Raw genomic sequence first — 12044 nt, 5'->3', positions numbered from 1 at the left:
CTTGGCAGGTTTTGGAATGTTTGGATTCCTTTTGGCGGGTTTTAAAATCTTTTGGCGGGTATTTGGAATGTTTTGGTTTGCTTTCATTTGTTTTGATTATGTTTTGGCAAGTTATTGAAAGTTTTGATCACTTCTGACTGGTTTTCTAGTATTTTGGCATCTTTTCAGAATGTTTTGATCAGGTTTGGCAGGTTCTAAACTATTTTGTCAGGTTTTTGGAATGTTTTGGTTGGTTTTGATTTGTTTTTATGATGTTTTGGCCAGATTGCGGAATATTTTGGCTGGTTTTTGGAATGTTTCGGTTGGATTTGATTTGTTTTTATGATGTTTTGCCAAGTTTTTTGAATGTTTTGATCAGTTCAGGCTGGTTTTCTAATGTTTTGGCATCTTTTCAGAATGTTTTGATGAGTTTTGCGGGTCTAAATCATTTTGGCGGGTTTTCGGAATGTTTTGGTTGGTTTTGATTTGTTTTTATGATGTTTTGGCGGGTTTTCGGAATGTCTTGGTTGGATTTTAGAATGTTTTGTATTCTCTTGAGTTGTTTTTATTGTGTTGGCAGGTTTTGGAATATTTGGATTCTTTTTGGCGGGTTTTAAAATCTTTTGGCGGGTATTTGGAATGTTTTGGCGGGTATTCGGAAGGTTTTGATTAGTTTTGATGGGTTTTGAAATATTTTGGCCCGTTTTTAGAAGGTTTAGATTTGTTTTGATTTGTTTTGATTCTGTTTAGCCCAGTTTTTGGTGTGTTTGGATTAGCTTTGGTGGGCTTGATCATGTTTTGTCAGGTTTTTTCGAATGTATTGATCACTTCTGTCGGGTTTTCTATTTTGGCGGGTTTGAAAATATTTTTGGATTAGTTTTGGCGGGTTTTAAAATATTTTGGCTCTTTGCGCAGAGATGACGGTGCCGGTTGCGGTGCGCTCCGGGGCGCTCCTTCTGCGGAAAGATGCCTGGCAGCGGCACTTGGGACAGCTCCGCGTCTCCGTATTCTGCGTTTCTTGCCTTCTGCATCTCAGCAAAATGCTTTCCCACTAGGTCTAGCAAGGAGAAACTGTGGCAGCTGAGTAGATGTAGCCCGGCCCGCCCTTTGAAGTTGACAAGTTCTTGGCATCTCAGAGCCTCAAGGCAAGAGCAAGGTTATCTATGGTAGGCTGGGGCAGAACTAGCAGCAAGCAGAGCAAAGTTGTCCAAGAATAGCTTCCATTGGAATGCTAATGGCAATTGAAGAGGCAGGCCAGTGGCAAGCCACTAGCTTCTAGCAGCTTGAAAGTTGCAGACACAGTGCAGGTGTTGTGCGGCTTCCTTCTTGGCCTCCTAGAAGGTGTCACGTTCTCCGTCTCTTGCTTGCCAATATGTTGCCGTGTTCCTCTTATTTTTTGGTTGGTTTTGAATTGTTTTTATGATGTTTTGGCGGGTTTTCGGAATGTTTTGGTGGTGTTTTAGAATGTTTTGTTTTCTCTTGTGTTGTTTTTATTGTCTTGGCAGGTTGTGGAACATTTGGATTCCTTTTGGCGGGTTTTAAAATCTTTTGGCGGGTATTTGGAATGTTTTGGTTTGCTTTCATTTGTTTTGATTATGTTTTGGCAAGTTATTGAAAGTTTTGATCACTTCTGACTGGTTTTCTAGTATTTTGGCATCTTTTCAGAATGTTTTGATCAGGTTTGGCAGGTTCTAAACTATTTTGTCAGGTTTTTGGAATGTTTCGGTTGGATTTGATTTGTTTTTATGATGTTTTGCCAAGTTTTTTGAATGTTTTGATCAGTTCAGGCTGGTTTTCTAATGTTTTGGCATCTTTTCAGAATGTTTTGATGAGTTTTGCGGGTCTAAATCATTTTGGCGGGTTTTCGGAATGTTTTGGTTGGTTTTGATTTGTTTTTATGATGTTTTGGCGGGTTTTCGGAATGTCTTGGTTGGGTTTTAGAATGTTTTGTATTCTCTTGAGTTGTTTTTATTGTGTTGGCAGGTTTTGGAATGTTTGGATTCTTTTTGGCGGGTTTTAAAATCTTTTGGCGGGTATTTGGAATGTTTTGGCTTGTATTCGGAAGGTTTTGATTAGTTTTGACGGGTTTTGAAATATTTTGGCCGGTTTTTAGAAGGTTTCGATTTGTTTTGATTTGTTTTGATTCTGTTTAGCCCAGTTTTTGGTGTGTTTGGATTAGCTTTGGTGGGCTTGATCATGTTTTGTCAGGTTTTTTCGAATGTATTGATCACTTCTGTCGGGTTTTCTATTTTGGCGGGTTTGAAAATATTTTTGGATGAGTTTTGGCGGGTTTTAAAATATTTTGGCTCTTTGCGCAGAGATGACGGTGCCGGTTGCGGTGCGCTCCGGGGCGCTCCTTGTGCGGAAAGATGCCTGGCAGCGGCACTTGGGACAGCTCCGCGTCTCCGTATTCTGCGTTTCTTGCCTTCTGCATCTCAGCAAAATGCTTTCCCACTAGGTCTAGCAAGGAGAAACTGTGGCAGCTGAGTAGATGTAGCCCGGCCCGCCCTTTGAAGTTGACAAGTTCTTGGCATCTCAGAGCCTCAAGGGAAGAGCAAGGTTATCTATGGTAGGCTGGGGCAGAACTAGCAGCAAGCAGAGCAAAGTTGTCCAAGAATAGCTTCCATTGGAATGCTAATGGCAATTGAAGAGGCAGGCCAGTGGCAAGCCACTAGCTTCTAGCAGTTTGAAAGTTGCAGACACAGTGCAGGTGTTGTGCAGCTTCCTTCTTGGCCTCCTAGAAGGTGCCGCGTTCTCCGTCTCTTGCTTGCCAATATGTTGCCGTGTTCCTCTTATTTTTTGGTTGGTTTTGATTTGTTTTTATGATGTTTTGGCGGGTTTTCGGAATGTTTTGGTGGTGTTTTAGAATGTTTTGTTTTCTCTTGTGTTGTTTATATTGTCTTGGCAGGTTTTGGAATGTTTGGATTCCTTTTGGCGGGTTTTAAAATCTTTTGGCGGGTATTTGGAATGTTTTGGTTTGCTTTCATTTGTTTTGATTATGTTTTGGCAAGTTATTGAAAGTTTTGATCACTTCTGACTGGTTTTCTAGTATTTTGGCATCTTTTCAGAATGTTTTGATCAGGTTTGGCAGGTTCTAAACTATTTTGTCAGGTTTTTGGAATGTTTTGGTTGGTTTTGATTTGTTTTTATGATGTTTTGGCCAGATTGCGGAATATTTTGGCTGGTTTTTGGAATGTTTCGGTTGGATTTGATTTGTTTTTATGATGTTTTGCCAAGTTTTTTGAATGTTTTGATCAGTTCAGGCTGGTTTTCTAATGTTTTGGCATCTTTTCAGAATGTTTTGATGAGTTTTGCGGGTCTAAATCATTTTGGCGTGTTTTCGGAATGTTTTGGTTGGTTTTGATTTGTTTTTATGATGTTTTGGCGGGTTTTCGGAATGTCTTGGTTGGATTTTAGAATGTTTTGTATTCTCTTGAGTTGTTTTTATTGTGTTGGCAGGTTTTGGAATATTTGGATTCTTTTTGGCGGGTTTTAAAATCTTTTGGCGGGTATTTGGAATGTTTTGGCGGGTATTCGGAAGGTTTTGATTAGTTTTGATGGGTTTTGAAATATTTTGGCCCGTTTTTAGAAGGTTTAGATTTGTTTTGATTTGTTTTGATTCTGTTTAGCCCAGTTTTTGGTGTGTTTGGATTAGCTTTGGTGGGCTTGATCATGTTTTGTCAGGTTTTTTCGAATGTATTGATCACTTCTGTCGGGTTTTCTATTTTGGCGGGTTTGAAAATATTTTTGGATTAGTTTTGGCGGGTTTTAAAATATTTTGGCTCTTTGCGCAGAGATGACGGTGCCGGTTGCGGTGCGCTCCGGGGCGCTCCTTGTGCGGAAAGATGCCTGGCAGCGGCACTTGGGACAGCTCCGCGTCTCCGTATTCTGCGTTTCTTGCCTTCTGCATCTCAGCAAAATGCTTTCCCACTAGGTCTAGCAAGGAGAAACTGTGGCAGCTGAGTAGATGTAGCCCAGCCCGCCCTTTGAAGTTGACATGTTCTTGGCATCTCAGAGCCTCAAGGCAAGAGCAAGGTTATCTATGGTAGGCTGGGGCAGAACTAGCAGCAAGCAGAGCAAAGTTGTCCAAGAATAGCTTCCATTGGAATGCTAATGGCAATTGAAGAGGCAAGCCAGTGGCAAGCCACTAGCTTCTAGCAGCTTGAAAGTTGCAGACACAGTGCAGGTGTTGTGCGGCTTCCTTCTTGGCCTCCTAGAAGGTGTCACGTTCTCCGTCTCTTGCTTGCCAATATGTTGCCGTGTTCCTCCTATTGTTTGGTTGGTTTTGATTTGTTTTTATGATGTTTTGGCGGGTTTTCGGAATGTTTTGGTGGTGTTTCAGAATGTTTTGTTTTCTCTTGTGTTGTTTTGATTGTCTTGGCAGGTTGTGGAACATTTGGATTCCTTTTGGCGGGTTTTCAAATCTTTTGGCGGGTATTTGGAATGTTTTGGTTTGCTTTCATTTGTTTTGATTATGTTTTGGCAAGTTATTGAAAGTTTTGATCACTTCTGACTGGTTTTCTAGTATTTTGGCATCTTTTCAGAATGTTTTGATCAGGTTTGGCAGGTTCTAAACTATTTTGTCAGGTTTTTGGAATGTTTTGGTTGGTTTTGATTTGTTTTTATGATGTTTTGCCAAGTTTTTTGAATGTTTTGATCAGTTCAGGCTGGTTTTCTAATGTTTTGGCATCTTTTCAGAATGTTTTGATGAGTTTTGCGGGTCTAAATTATTTTGGCGGGTTTTCGGAATATTTTGGTTGGTTTTGATTTGTTTTTATGATGTTTTGGCAGGTTTTCGGAATGTCTTGGTTGGGTTTTAGAATGTTTTGTATTCTCTTGAGTTGTTTTTATTGTGGTGGCAGGTTTTGGAATGTTTGGATTCTTTTTGGCGGGTTTTAAAATCTTTTGGCGGGTATTTGGAATGTTTTGGCGGGTATTCGGAAGGTTTTGATTAGTTTTGACGGGTTTTGAAATATTTTGGCCGGTTTTTAGAAGGTTTCGATTTGTTTTGATTTGTTTTGATTCTGTTTAGCCCAGTTTTTGGTGTGTTTGGATTAGCTTTGGTGGGCTTGATCATGTTTTGTCAGGTTTTTTCGAATGTATTGATCACTTCTGTCGGGTTTTCTATTTTGGCGGGTTTGAAAATATTTTTGGATGAGTTTTGGCGGGTTTTAAAATATTTTGGCTCTTTGCGCAGAGATGACGGTGCCGGTTGCGGTGCGCTGCGGGGCGCTCCTTCTGCGGAAAGATGCCTGGCAGCGGCACTTGGGACAGCTCCGCGTCTCCGTATTGTGCGTTTCTTGCCTTCTGCATCTCAGCAAAATGCTTTCCCACTAGGTCTAGCAAGGAGAAACTGTGGCAGCTGAGTAGATGTAGCCCGGCCCGCCCTTTGAAGTTGACAAGTTCTTGGCATCTCAGAGCCTCAAGGCAAGAGCAAGGTTATCTATGGTAGGCTGGGGCAGAACTAGCAGCAAGCAGAGCAAAGTTGTCCAAGAATAGCTTCCATTGGAATGCTAATGGCAATTGAAGAGGCAGGCCAGTGGCAAGCCACTAGCTTCTAGCAGTTTGAAAGTTGCAGACACAGTGCAGGTGTTGTGCAGCTTCCTTCTTGGCCTCCTAGAAGGTGCCGCGTTCTCCGTCTCTTGCTTGCCAATATGTTGCCGTGTTCCTCTTATTTTTTGGTTGGTTTTGATTTGTTTTTATGATGTTTTGGCGGGTTTTCGGAATGTTTTGGTGGTGTTTTAGAATGTTTTGTTTTCTCTTGTGTTGTTTATATTGTCTTGGCAGGTTTTGGAACGTTTGGATTCCTTTTGGCGGGTTTTCAAATCTTTTGGCGGGTATTTGGAATGTTTTGGTTTGCTTTCATTTGTTTTGATTATGTTTTGGCAAGTTATTGAAAGTTTTGATCACTTCTGACTGGTTTTCTAGTATTTTGGCATCTTTTCAGAATGTTTTGATCAGGTTTGGCAGGTTCTAAACTATTTTGTCAGGTTTTTGGAATGTTTTGGTTGGTTTTGATTTGTTTTTATGATGTTTTGGCCAGATTGCGGAATATTTTGGCTGGTTTTTGGAATGTTTCGGTTGGATTTGATTTGTTTTTATGATGTTTTGCCAAGTTTTTTGAATGTTTTGATCAGTTCAGGCTGGTTTTCTAATGTTTTGGCATCTTTTCAGAATGTTTTGATGAGTTTTGCGGGTCTAAATCATTTTGGCGGGTTTTCGGAATGTTTTGGTTGGTTTTGATTTGTTTTTATGATGTTTTGGCGGGTTTTCGGAATGTCTTGGTTGGGTTTTAGAATGTTTTGTATTCTCTTGAGTTGTTTTTATTGTGTTGGCAGGTTTTGGAATGTTTGGATTCTTTTTGGCGGGTTTTAAAATCTTTTGGCGGGTATTTGGAATGTTTTGGCGGGTATTCGGAAGGTTTTGATTAGTTTTGACGGGTTTTGAAATATTTTGGCCGGTTTTTAGAAGGTTTCGATTTGTTTTGATTTGTTTTGATTCTGTTTAGCCCAGTTTTTGGTGTGTTTGGATTAGCTTTGGTGGGCTTGATCATGTTTTGTCAGGTTTTTTCGAATGTATTGATCACTTCTGTCGGGTTTTCTATTTTGGCGGGTTTGAAAATATTTTTGGATTAGTTTTGGCGGGTTTTAAAATATTTTGGCTCTTTGCGCAGAGATGACGGTGCTGGTTGCGGTGCGCTCCGGGGCGCTCCTTGTGCGGAAAGATGCCTGGCAGCGGCACTTGGGACAGCTCCGCGTCTCCGTATTCTGCGTTTCTTGCCTTCTGCATCTCAGCAAAATGCTTTCCCACTAGGTCTAGCAAGGAGAAACTGTGGCAGCTGAGTAGATGTAGCCCGGCCCGCCCTTTGAAGTTGACAAGTTCTTGGCATCTCAGAGCCTCAAGGCAAGAGCAAGGTTATCTATGGTAGGCTGGGGCAGAACTAGCAGCAAGCAGAGCAAAGTTGTCCAAGAATAGCTTCCATTGGAATGCTAATGGCAATTGAAGAGGCAGGCCAGTGGCAAGCCACTAGCTTCTAGCAGTTTGAAAGTTGCAGACACAGTGCAGGTGTTGTGCAGCTTCCTTCTTGGCCTCCTAGAAGGTGCCGCGTTCTCCGTCTCTTGCTTGCCAATATGTTGCCGTGTTCCTCTTATTTTTTGGTTGGTTTTGATTTGTTTTTATGATGTTTTGGCGGGTTTTCGGAATGTTTTGGTGGTGTTTTAGAATGTTTTGTTTTCTCTTGTGTTGTTTATATTGTCTTGGCAGGTTTTGGAACGTTTGGATTCCTTTTGGCGGGTTTTCAAATCTTTTGGCGGGTATTTGGAATGTTTTGGTTTGCTTTCATTTGTTTTGATTATGTTTTGGCAAGTTATTGAAAGTTTTGATCACTTCTGACTGGTTTTCTAGTATTTTGGCATCTTTTCAGAATGTTTTGATCAGGTTTGGCAGGTTCTAAACTATTTTGTCAGGTTTTTGGAATGTTTTGGTTGGTTTTGATTTGTTTTTATGATGTTTTGGCCAGATTTCGGAATATTTTGGCTGGTTTTTGGAATGTTTCGGTTGGATTTGATTTGTTTTTATGATGTTTTGCCAAGTTTTTTGAATGTTTTGATCAGTTCAGGCTGGTTTTCTAATGTTTTGGCATCTTTTCAGAATGTTTTGATGAGTTTTGCGGGTCTAAATCATTTTGGCGGGTTTTCGGAATGTTTTGGTTGGTTTTGATTTGTTTTTATGATGTTTTGGCGGGTTTTCGGAATGTCTTGGTTGGGTTTTAGAATGTTTTGTATTCTCTTGAGTTGTTTTTATTGTGTTGGCAGGTTTTGGAATGTTTGGATTCTTTTTGGCGGGTTTTAAAATCTTTTGGCGGGTATTTGGAATGTTTTGGCTTGTATTCGGAAGGTTTTGATTAGTTTTGACGGGTTTTGAAATATTTTGGCCGGTTTTTAGAAGGTTTCGATTTGTTTTGATTTGTTTTGATTCTGTTTAGCCCAGTTTTTGGTGTGTTTGGATTAGCTTTGGTGGGCTTGATCATGTTTTGTCAGGTTTTTTCGAATGTATTGATCACTTCTGTCGGGTTTTCTATTTTGGCGGGTTTGAAAATATTTTTGGATGAGTTTTGGCGGGTTTTAAAATATTTTGGCTCTTTGCGCAGAGATGACGGTGCCGGTTGCGGTGCGCTCCGGGGCGCTCCTTGTGCGGAAAGATGCCTGGCAGCGGCACTTGGGACAGCTCCGCGTCTCCGTATTCTGCGTTTCTTGCCTTCTGCATCTCAGCAAAATGCTTTCCCACTAGGTCTAGCAAGGAGAAACTGTGGCAGCTGAGTAGATGTAGCCCGGCCCGCCCTTTGAAGTTGACAAGTTCTTGGCATCTCAGAGCCTCAAGGGAAGAGCAAGGTTATCTATGGTAGGCTGGGGCAGAACTAGCAGCAAGCAGAGCAAAGTTGTCCAAGAATAGCTTCCATTGGAATGCTAATGGCAATTGAAGAGGCAGGCCAGTGGCAAGCCACTAGCTTCTAGCAGTTTGAAAGTTGCAGACACAGTGCAGGTGTTGTGCAGCTTCCTTCTTGGCCTCCTAGAAGGTGCCGCGTTCTCCGTCTCTTGCTTGCCAATATGTTGCCGTGTTCCTCTTATTTTTTGGTTGGTTTTGATTTGTTTTTATGATGTTTTGGCGGGTTTTCGGAATGTTTTGGTGGTGTTTTAGAATGTTTTGTTTTCTCTTGTGTTGTTTATATTGTCTTGGCAGGTTTTGGAATGTTTGGATTCCTTTTGGCGGGTTTTAAAATCTTTTGGCGGGTATTTGGAATGTTTTGGTTTGCTTTCATTTGTTTTGATTATGTTTTGGCAAGTTATTGAAAGTTTTGATCACTTCTGACTGGTTTTCTAGTATTTTGGCATCTTTTCAGAATGTTTTGATCAGGTTTGGCAGGTTCTAAACTATTTTGTCAGGTTTTTGGAATGTTTTGGTTGGTTTTGATTTGTTTTTATGATGTTTTGGCCAGATTGCGGAATATTTTGGCTGGTTTTTGGAATGTTTCGGTTGGATTTGATTTGTTTTTATGATGTTTTGCCAAGTTTTTTGAATGTTTTGATCAGTTCAGGCTGGTTTTCTAATGTTTTGGCATCTTTTCAGAATGTTTTGATGAGTTTTGCGGGTCTAAATCATTTTGGCGTGTTTTCGGAATGTTTTGGTTGGTTTTGATTTGTTTTTATGATGTTTTGGCGGGTTTTCGGAATGTCTTGGTTGGATTTTAGAATGTTTTGTATTCTCTTGAGTTGTTTTTATTGTGTTGGCAGGTTTTGGAATATTTGGATTCTTTTTGGCGGGTTTTAAAATCTTTTGGCGGGTATTTGGAATGTTTTGGCGGGTATTCGGAAGGTTTTGATTAGTTTTGATGGGTTTTGAAATATTTTGGCCCGTTTTTAGAAGGTTTAGATTTGTTTTGATTTGTTTTGATTCTGTTTAGCCCAGTTTTTGGTGTGTTTGGATTAGCTTTGGTGGGCTTGATCATGTTTTGTCAGGTTTTTTCGAATGTATTGATCACTTCTGTCGGGTTTTCTATTTTGGCGGGTTTGAAAATATTTTTGGATTAGTTTTGGCGGGTTTTAAAATATTTTGGCTCTTTGCGCAGAGATGATGGTGCCGGTTGCGGTGCGCTCCGGGGCGCTCCTTGTGCGGAAAGATGCCTGGCAGCGGCACTTGGGACAGCTCCGCGTCTCCGTATTCTGCGTTTCTTGCCTTCTGCATCTCAGCAAAATGCTTTCCCACTAGGTCTAGCAAGGAGAAACTGTGGCAGCTGAGTAGATGTAGCCCAGCCCGCCCTTTGAAGTTGACATGTTCTTGGCATCTCAGAGCCTCAAGGCAAGAGCAAGGTTATCTATGGTAGGCTGGGGCAGAACTAGCAGCAAGCAGAGCAAAGTTGTCCAAGAATAGCTTCCATTGGAATGCTAATGGCAATTGAAGAGGCAAGCCAGTGGCAAGCCACTAGCTTCTAGCAGCTTGAAAGTTGCAGACACAGTGCAGGTGTTGTGCGGCTTCCTTCTTGGCCTCCTAGAAGGTGTCACGTTCTCCGTCTCTTGCTTGCCAATATGTTGCCGTGTTCCTCCTATTGTTTGGTTGGTTTTGATTTGTTTTTATGATGTTTTGGCGGGTTTTCGGAATGTTTTGGTGGTGTTTCAGAATGTTTTGTTTTCTCTTGTGTTGTTTTGATTGTCTTGGCAGGTTGTGGAACATTTGGATTCCTTTTGGCGGGTTTTAAAATCTTTTGGCGGGTATTTGGAATGTTTTGGTTTGCTTTCATTTGTTTTGATTATGTTTTGGCAAGTTATTGAAAGTTTTGATCACTTCTGACTGGTTTTCTAGTATTTTGGCATCTTTTCAGAATGTTTTGATCAGGTTTGGCAGGTTCTAAACTATTTTGTCAGGTTTTTGGAATGTTTCGGTTGGATTTGATTTGTTTTTATGATGTTTTGCCAAGTTTTTTGAATGTTTTGATCAGTTCAGGCTGGTTTTCTAATGTTTTGGCATCTTTTCAGAATGTTTTGATGAGTTTTGCGGGTCTAAATTATTTTGGCGGGTTTTCGGAATATTTTGGTTGGTTTTGATTTGTTTTTATGATGTTTTGGCAGGTTTTCGGAATGTCTTGGTTGGGTTTTAGAATGTTTTGTATTCTCTTGAGTTGTTTTTATTGTGGTGGCAGGTTTTGGAATGTTTGGATTCTTTTTGGCGGGTTTTAAAATCTTTTGGCGGGTATTTGGAATGTTTTGGCGGGTATTCGGAAGGTTTTGATTAGTTTTGACGGGTTTTGAAATATTTTGGCCGGTTTTTAGAAGGTTTCGATTTGTTTTGATTTGTTTTGATTCTGTTTAGCCCAGTTTTTGGTGTGTTTGGATTAGCTTTGGTGGGCTTGATCATGTTTTGTCAGGTTTTTTCGAATGTATTGATCACTTCTGTCGGGTTTTCTATTTTGGCGGGTTTGAAAATATTTTTGGATGAGTTTTGGCGGGTTTTAAAATATTTTGGCTCTTTGCGCAGAGATGACGGTGCCGGTTGCGGTGCGCTCCGGGGCGCTCCTTCTGCGGAAAGATGCCTGGCAGCGGCACTTGGGACAGCTCCGCGTCTCCGTATTCTGCGTTTCTTGCCTTCTGCATCTCAGCAAAATGCTTTCCCACTAGGTCTAGCAAGGAGAAACTGTGGCAGCTGAGTAGATGTAGCCCGGCCCGCCCTTTGAAGTTGACAAGTTCTTGGCATCTCAGAGCCTCAAGGCAAGAGCAAGGTTATCTATGGTAGGCTGGGGCAGAACTAGCAGCAAGCAGAGCAAAGTTGTCCAAGAATAGCTTCCATTGGAATGCTAATGGCAATTGAAGAGGCAGGCCAGTGGCAAGCCACTAGCTTCTAGCAGTTTGAAAGTTGCAGACACAGTGCAGGTGTTGTGCAGCTTCCTTCTTGGCCTCCTAGAAGGTGCCGCGTTCTCCGTCTCTTGCTTGCCAATATGTTGCCGTGTTCCTCTTATTTTTTGGTTGGTTTTGATTTGTTTTTATGATGTTTTGGCGGGTTTTCGGAATGTTTTGGTGGTGTTTTAGAATGTTTTGTTTTCTCTTGTGTTGTTTATATTGTCTTGGCAGGTTTTGGAACGTTTGGATTCCTTTTGGCGGGTTTTCAAATCTTTTGGCGGGTATTTGGAATGTTTTGGTTTGCTTTCATTTGTTTTGATTATGTTTTGGCAAGTTATTGAAAGTTTTGATCACTTCTGACTGGTTTTCTAGTATTTTGGCATCTTTTCAGAATGTTTTGATCAGGTTTGGCAGGTTCTAAACTATTTTGTCAGGTTTTTGGAATGTTTTGGTTGGTTTTGATTTGTTTTTATGATGTTTTGGCCAGATTTCGGAATATTTTGGCTGGTTTTTGGAATGTTTCGGTTGGATTTGATTTGTTTTTATGATGTTTTGCCAAGTTTTTTGAATGTTTTGATCAGTTCAGGCTGGTTTTCTAATGTTTTGGCATCTTTTCAGAATGTTTTGATGAGTTTTGCGGGTCTAAATCATTTTGGCGGGTTTTCGGAATGTTTTGGT

This window comes from Passer domesticus, chromosome 8 (genome assembly GCF_036417665.1).
Source record: "Passer domesticus isolate bPasDom1 chromosome 8, bPasDom1.hap1, whole genome shotgun sequence".
NCBI lineage: Eukaryota > Metazoa > Chordata > Aves > Passeriformes > Passeridae > Passer > Passer domesticus.
The sequence above is the reverse complement of the archived record's forward strand: the minus strand, read 5'-3'. Positions refer to the sequence as shown.